Here is an 8,966-nt window from a genome sequence, read left to right as displayed (position 1 = left end):
GCTTGAAATGAAACTGATACAGCACCAATAACAAGGGACTATATTTGGAAAGATCTGTTAATGTTATTTTTGTCTGTGATCATTGCTTCTGGACAGCCTGCTGACAGCTGTTGAGCTACCCCCGCGGTTTGGTTCTCTCTGCTAATGTGGAAGTAGCTCAGTGTGGGTCAATGGAGGGAAAGGATGTGCACGCTGGGTTTCCTGCTCTGATTTTCAAGCAAACTCCTCTGTCTTTGTGTGTAGGATACGTGCAACGCTTCTTTCACTGAAGCCAGCCACTGCCCATCTAAAAGACTGAAAGTAGTTCTTTACCAGTTTTTAAGAATTCGTGGTGTTACTGGGTCTCCCACTTCCCACACTCCCTGATACGCTCCTCCCTGAAGCCACAGTTTCAAGCCACAGCTGGAGGACAGTTTCCTAGTCCCTAAAATCAGTGGGAGCTTTCCCTGGGCTGGCATCACTGCCAGCCAAGCTGATGCAAGAGGAGCCCTGGCAGTGCTGCTCACCTGGGTTCAGGGAGGACAGGCAGGCCTGAGGGGCACAAGAACAGCTTTCTATCCCCTCAGAGATCTGATTGCTGGGTAGGACTTACCTTTTGCCTTCCCACACAGAGCTTGTTGAGGTAAGGACTGTTGCAGTAGGAACATACCTCTTCAAAGTTATTCAAAGCAACCTGTTTACGAGCAGAGCTGTCTAAGGAACAAGGCTTGCAAAAGCACTGTGTGGGTGAGGTACTAATTTATATTCAGATTCCTTAATGGGAGCCTAATTCTGAAGCCTCCTCAGGCTCCTCCTTACCTTAACCTGGGCAGTCTTTCAGGGGGGTCTCTCTGCTGCTGGGGCTATTTGCAGTTGAGTGAGGTGGGAAAGCAGGAGTTGGAATAAGAGACTGTAAAACTGACTTTAGGAGATAAGGAATTCACTTCAAATTGAGCTTAACTGTGGGTTTATTTTAGACCTCAGGAACTATATTCTTGCTGATTTTAGTTCTGGAAGAGGGGTAGTTACTGCCTGGAGTCAGGTGCTGTAGGCCGGAGGACGGTGTACCTCCTGTGAAAGTTCTCTTTGTTAGGCTGGGAGCTCCTTCTGAGCTTCAAAGATTCCTCCTTCAGGTCTTCAAAGATTTTCTTTAGGGACTTTTTTTAGAGACTTTCAATGGTCTTTACCTGGTGACAGGCTGTGGAAGGGTAAAAGGAGTAAGGAGTGATAAGCAAATCTGCTGATTCAAACAGCTGTGCAGGAGTCTCAGTTGCTGATTTCTATGCCGATTGCATGGGAACAATGTTTCTCAAATACCTCGTCTTAATGTATGCTTTTCTGTCTCTCTCCTATAAGGAAGGACGCTTGCATTCTTCTATTTCAGTTCTAGCCTTTTTCTTAATATTTGCAAAATCAAATAGGGCATTGCTCCACCTCTGTGACACACAGCAGCATTTTTCCTGCAGTTGTAGCACAGAAGGGGTGAATGTCATTTTTCTTAGGTTGGGAGGCGGCAGGTTGCAGAGAACACAAAGCCTGTTAGACCCAAAGTGAATTATTTGGAACAGTGATGAACTGAACAAAGGGAAATGAGAATGAAAATGAGAACTCCCTAACTCTGAACTGTTCACTTCCTATGAAAACTGTGACCAGATAACTTTATCTTTTATACAGTGGAAAGCTTTATAAAGCTTTTTAGCCAGAACATTGTGAGACTTGCACTCAAAATGTAGGGTTGGTTGCAGTAATTATTGCACTTATTCCTTTTTTAATTTTTTTTTTCTTAAGAAAAATATGATAAAGCCTCCTGGACACAGTGACAGAAAGTTTGCGGAAGTCAAAACAAAGATGTAATTAGTGGAACTAGCTCTGGCTGGTCCAGCATGCACAACAACATTGCTGTGGCTGTGTAGTTTGTCTTTGTGTGGCTCAAAACGCAACTGCCCTTGGCTTTTGTAATGGTCGGTCAAACAAGGTGGTAAAGTGGGGCTTCTGCTCAGGAGGGATGCTTCTGATGTTTCCATCTTCCTTCCAGAGGGAAGGAAGGGAAACAGCAGGGTGCATGTTAAAGGTAATATTTCTAATACCATCTGCTAATGTATCTTAATGGTAATAAAGGAGCCAAAGATTGCAGTTCTCTTTCCTATATATCAGTTTGCTTCCGCACTGGTCAATGAGAATTCTGTTTCTGAGTTCAAGAGGAGACTTGGGATCTGTCTCCATGTCCCCAGATAGCCCAGCAGGACCTCCATGATGTCAGACTTCGTTATGTCAGACTGTATATAAACAGAGTAAGCCATAAATCTGAAGCACTTAAATCCTTGCAATACCAAGGAAGTAAATACAGTCTGCAGCGAGTCACTTTGTGTGAAAGAGCAGGCTGTAGAAGGTAAAACTTGAGATCCAGAAGGGTCCAGGAACTTCCCTGCTGGTGGCCAAGACTAGATAAGGAATTACAGAATATCTGAATAATTGAAGGATCAACAGATTGACAGATAGATAAATACACATATATATATATTGGTGCTGGTTCTTTTAAGTTAAAGTGAGTACTTCCGGGCGCCAGCTGTGGAATAAAAATGTAGCAGTGGCCAGCCAAACACATGCTCAGTCTGAGAATATTTTGCTACCCTTGTTCCATCTGGAGCTAGGAAGGAGGTGTGAGGAAACAGGATGATCCTACCAGCAGGCCTCTAAGTTTTTAAAGGAATTTTAAAAGACCAAATTAAAGAAAGAAAAGAAGCACCCACTTTTGCCTGCCATTAACCCCTTCAGGCTGCTTTAAAAATAACTTGGTAGTATTTCTGCCTGGTACTGATTCATTCTCACATCAGGAATCACTCCACTTCAGAAGAGGAGTATGAAAAAGTCTGTGTTAAGCCTGTGGGCAGATCCATTTAATTGACTGGGAGCAGTTACACACTCTGTGTTTCAATGCTATAAATCCTTGAAACCTGTTCCGCTGGTGACAGATGGCCTGGTTTAGGATTAATGAAACCAAATATCTGTGCCACTGCATCAAACAGCTGAAGAAACTGGCATCAGCTCCCCAACCAGAAAAAAACGTCCATACTACCCTACTCTTTCCTCCTGGAAATTTTTGCTGGGGCAGGGGGAAGAGAGACTTGGACATTTGTCTGGGATTTCTGGGCAGTGAGCAGCCTTCCCAGAACAACCCTTGGCAGCAAGCTGCCTTCTCCCTGGAAGTGTGGACAAACGGCCGTTGTACGTGGGACTGGCTGTAGCAGCAAGGGGCAAGCATGGTTCAGGGCTCCGCATCCCAGGGCACCCGGGACGTGTTGTAATATGGGCCAAACACCATCACCACAGTGGTGCCTGGTCGGTTTGTGTTAGATGTGCTCTGTGGGGTGTACGTGGCTGTGTTTCAGGGTTCCCCAGACAGGAATACTGTAGCCAGCTGTGACAGCTTCAGTGGGGCGCTGGGTAGCTCCAGGGCAGAGCCACACGACTGATGGGCATAACAGTGGCAGAAAACTGCCTGCTGCAGAGGTTCAGTTGGCTACATAGTCCATGCTGAAACTGTCACAGAAACAGAAAATGAACAAGGAGACATATCTGCACAGTAGAAATACCCAGTAAATTAATGTTTTTAATTGCTGTTACACACAGAAGAAATGAGAAAAAACCCATACATTCCAAACAAAGAATTAAAATAGTAAAATCAGCATAAAAATGTGTTAAGAAAAGATCCCAGATCAAGTGGCCATACTGCATGTGGTGACCTTTACAATCACGGTAAAGGAAGTAAGTGCTAGTCTTTCAGATGTGGCAAAATGCTTGACTCCCCCAGGGGAGAGCAGCTGCTTCGGTCACATCTTTCAGTGCACTCTGCCTGGAATGCGTGGGAGAGGGGCTGGAGCGAGAGGCTCGCATGGGTACAAGACATGGAGATTAGTGTTCAGGACAGACCAGCCAGTCTGCGGCCTCGGCCAGGCAGAACTACCGCGTACCCAATGGAATTTGCTTTTTCCTTCCTTGGTTTCTTTTTTTGTTCGTTTTCTAGTTTTTGGAGTTTTATTTAACAAAGCATCAGGTTCTGCTGGCCTGACCCTGCCAGCACTGTAGGCTTGGAGCACGCCTCCGCAGGGGAATTGGGAGCAAGGCCTGGTCAGGCAGAAGCCTGCATAAGCAAGGTCTAGATCTGTGTGTTTGTACTGATTCAGCACCGTCGCCCAATGGGCTGCCTTTGGTTTCTTGCTTTTTATCTGTCAGGAAAAGGTTTCTTTCATTTCCAGATGCACTCTCTGTCTTTTGACTGATCCGAATTGGCCCAGTCGTGCTCCCACTGCAGTCTTGGTGGCTCGGCCCCTGCGTCCCTCTTATATGAGACTGGCCTTGTGCCTCACTGTTGAGCCGTCACACCACTCCAGTAGCTCATCCTACAGCAGCGTAGTGTCACCACAGAAACAATACAAGCCACAGAAGTTTTGGCATTCCTGCCGACTGGCCACCTTTTTTCATTTGTAGTCTATCTAGATTTCTATATTTGCATTCTTTACAATAAGAGCAAAAATAAAATAACATTAAGGAAATTTTCTCCAAACTAAGAAAACTAAAACCCATCAAACATTTTAAAGAAACCGCAAAAATTTGCATTGTGTTTGCTTCTGAGTTCATATTAAGATAAGATTTTACTGCAGCTGCTTCAAAATCATGGTCCATTTCACATGTGCACAGCTCATGTTCCTTGGTGTATAATTCCTCACCTTCATTTGTGTTTGTACAGCTGCTAGTGCTACCAGAACTAAGTAGTTTCTAGCTGTGGTCCAGATTTGAAATCAGTGAACAGTGACATTTTTACACTAGTTGAAAACATAGTGATGGTTTAGAGCTGTATTTCTAGATCAGCTTTTGTTCTGGGCCCTAGGACTGGTGGTACAAGCACTTCCATCACTATAGAACCCGCTATTTTCTTTGATTCAGCTGAAAAGGAAGTAATTCAAGAAGTATGTGCCAACCTAATTGATTCTATCAACGCCTTCCCTCTCTGATGATTTTAAAGCCAGTAAAACTTACAATCACAGAAATTAAACAACCCTTTGCAAGTTGTCCCATGAAACCTAGCTGACCTTCTGCAGAGTGAAGGTTGAACGGAATGCCTTCATTTTCTGTTCCAGTCTTTTTAACAGACTGTGACAGCACTGTGTTCTGGCTGGATTAGACTTATTCTAGCTAACAGTCAGTCTGCAAAATTTGGATGCAAGGTTCACATCTAAGAATTTGGTTGAGGCTTTTAGAAGAACTAAAAACCATTTGCAAAACTGAAATTAGAGTTCAGACTTTTAAGCTAAACCCTCCTCAGAGTTCAAGTGCATCTGAGCCCATCCTGTTAACCAGTATGAATAAATATTTTGTATTTGCTTTCCGTCTGTGCAAATTGAAAAGGCAGTCACATATTCCATGCTTTAAGAGAAATCCTGCAGATCCCTAAAAGCATTTTTAACACTAATGTAGGATAATACTTGGGACTTATATAGCACTTGACATCTTCAAAGCGCTGTATGACCATTAATCCTCACAGCATCCTTGTGAGGTAGGTCAGTGCTATTATCCCCATTTTAGAAATGGGGTGAGGGCCTGGTCCCCTGCTGTTGTAACTTGGCATAGCACTGACCCTCATACACTTGTGCCTTTTAACACCAGATGAGGACCTGGCCCCAGAAAATTTAAGTGACTTACCCAAGGCCACAAAAAGAGCGAGCATGGATAAAAGGCAGGAGAAGTACCCAGAAAGACTTCTGTCATGAGAAGTCAGCAACTTCCCATCCACTTCCAAGAAAACAGTATGATGACGCCTCTGCTTAAAAGAGTCCCTGTCTGTATCCAAAAACCAAGCAAAGAGAAAGAGGTACCTGCCACTCAGCTTTACTTTTGCTGTTTGCTTTGATCTGGTTTTTCCAGAACAGCTCCCAAAATTACCATGATAGCAAGCTGAAAACATACAGGTGTTAGTGTCAAACTACGGGACCAGAAAACTCTGAAGAGCCACTACAAAATTCTGCAAAGTTTGTCCTAAGAATTTTATATACTTGTATAACAATATAGCAATTACTTCCACTGATTACAACATGAAACCTTCAGCAATCTACTTAAAAGCCATGTTAGAGTAATTCTTAAACCAATCAGTCTTACAGTTGCCTCAGTATGGAGGAGTATGAAGGCAGGTATTAAGCACGAATACAATTTTCTTGGTAAAGATGTTAAAATCCTCTGTCTTTGTTCTTCTGAACCTGCCATTTCTACACCAGCTTCACCCTGCTGACATCAGTGTGACTGGCACAGCCCAGAAGCATTATTAGCATTTAAAAAACAGTTGCAATTAGCATTGCTTCTTTGACTTCATTGGGAGTTCTGTGAGAGGAAGGATGTACCTACAGAAAGAAATACAAGGCTTAAATAAATGTGCTACATCATTTATATGACCAAATAAGGAGCCAAAGGATCTCCAAGAAGGTGCTAACTACAGAAAGGAAAGAGAACAAAAGTAATCAGACCATGTGTGTAACCTCAAGTGACCACAGATGGGAATTGCAGCGGGGTGTTTGAATACAGTAGTGTGAAAAGAAAGCCTCTGTACTTAGCAAGCCAAGGAGCTGATACTGCTGGGGCCAGGCACACTACACCGCTGGGGTGCTTAGTTCCCTCTGTAATGTCCCTGGGCCAAAGACTGGGTGCTTCTCAAAGACTCTACCCCTGAAAAGGAGAAGAATGAATCAAACCTCGCAGTTTTATAGTGCAAAGAGACAATAAGAAGGTCCACAAAGGCAGTGCCATGGATAGTCATGTAATTCCCGCTTCTTGTTTGCTCCCTTTCAAAGTGAAGATTGCCCTCACTGGGGTTGAGGGAACAGTTTTAATCCCAGGAAAAGGAATTTAACAGACTGTCAGCAACTACTTAGTGTTTCTTAGAGTTTATGAAACTCAGAATTGTGTCATATCAGTGTCCACAGCAGCTGTTTTTTCCCAGCAGGAAAGAGCCTCCAGGAAAATGATCTCATTCAAGCAATATGGATTAAAAAAAGAAATGCAGCGTAGAAGAGATGTTTTGAAGATTGAGAGCCTTTGCTGAGCCAGCCAGGACTCTCCCCGACTTTGTATGCTGAGGGTTCTGCCTCATGTTCCTGGGAAGGCTGAAGCTGTTGCAGCACTGGGACGGAGCCAACAAGGCTGGCCAGGATGCGTTCCAGCCAGCCCACTCCAGGTGAGGGGACAGCGAGGGAACAACAGCCCACTTGGGCTGCATGTGTTTCTGCTGTCCCAGCTACAGCCGTCCAGAGACCTCTGCCACTAGAAACTGCACCTCTGACGGCCAGTGGAGGGGATACAGCAGGCCTCCTAATAACACTAAAAAGATCCTTTCCTGCAAATATCCAGTGGCTGATGGTGGAGCAGGATAACAAAGCAAGCCATGATGAAAAAGCACACAGAAAAGCAACTTAGCCATCTTCAGGACATTGAAGACTACTCATTTCTAGAAGGGAAGAAAGAGATAATAAAAATTCTAACTTTTAAGTAAAGGTTACTTTATTACATATCCATTTTCCTCAAAGCAAAGCTCAGGGTGTGGGGGGCTCCTCTGAAGAACTGCCAACTAAGGACCAAGTGTGCCAGACTGACCCATGACAAGGAACTGTAAATCAGACTAAAATGTGCTATTGGCTGACATGCTGGGAGGATGGTGGGGTTCACCCCAAATGCTTAGATTTCATCTTAGCTGGGTCAGTCTGCTGCAGGAAGAGATTTGCGAACAGTCAAGCTGAGTAACAGCAGGTGACATCCGCAGAGAGCTACACTGCAGCGTTCAAGCTGTGACCAGGATATAAGCAATGCTGATGAATGAAGATGTTTTATGGCTCTAAATTCCCTTAGCAGTTTACTCCAGACAGGCTCCAGTGTGCCAGTGAATGAATGCTGACAATATTACACAACAGCATTAAAGGGAAGAGATTACATGGGGCTGTGCTATTTACAATACTTTCCCTCTCAATAATGCAGCTGACCTTTCTGATCTCTGTCTGAAAAGCAGCAGATGACTCCATGGGGTCAGGATGGTTAACCTAGATTTTCATACTATTGGCTGCATCACTTTGTCATGAGGAGACAATGCCTATTGCACACTCCATCCCATCACACAAGGCTGGGGAGGAGCAGGAGACCTACTTAGTACCTCTCAACACCAAGGGAAAAGTTGGTAGGGTTGCCTCAGCTGCCCCCTGACCCTGCCGCACTCCTCACAAAGAGGAATTCCTTCTCTGCTGACTGTGCCAGGGACTCAGTGCCAGGCTTTCGCCTGGAATGGTCTGGACATGCTAGGTACGGAGACCGTGGTGATTTTCAGCCCACAAGGCCTGTCTGGAGGGCTGCCCCTACATGGGCACTCTGCCCATGTGAGCACCTGCAAGGGGCTGTTGGGGCACGCATGGATTTAAGTCATGCAGTCCGTTTTGGTTGTCCCTGTTCAGCTGCAGGTTTGAAGAGGTGCAGAAATCCTCAGCAAGCTTCCTTTGCACACCTGAGTGTGCTCCTGTCTTAAGCCATTGGGGGAGCATCTCAGCCCATGGGAGTGGCCCTAGGATGGACAGAAGGAAGAAGCACATTCAAGACAGATAGTTTCAAACAGAAATAGAGCTTGCTGTTAGATACCCTAAATATCTAGAGGAAAAAATATACGTATGATCACAAATGAACTTGGATAAAAATCAGGGCAACCTCTTCCTATATCTTTTTAAGAGAGTCTGAAGTCAGAAGTCATCTTGCTTCAGCAGATTGGCAGACAAACCAACCAAAGAATTTGGATCAGAATTAAACAGGCTTTCCCAGCCCTGATGGCTTTCACATTCTTGCTGCATCCACGTGAGTTCAAGAAGGAAGCAGCAGGCACTTCAAACACACAGGACGGTGCTTTTCAGGAAGTTCTGCTGAAAAGGGGCTTTCCAAAAACAAGTGGTGAAAAGCTGATCGTTTAC

This window comes from Vanellus vanellus (assembly GCF_965231255.1).
Source record: "Vanellus vanellus genome assembly, chromosome: 6".
Classification (NCBI taxonomy): Eukaryota; Metazoa; Chordata; class Aves; order Charadriiformes; family Charadriidae; genus Vanellus; species Vanellus vanellus.
This window is presented reverse-complemented; position numbering follows the sequence as displayed.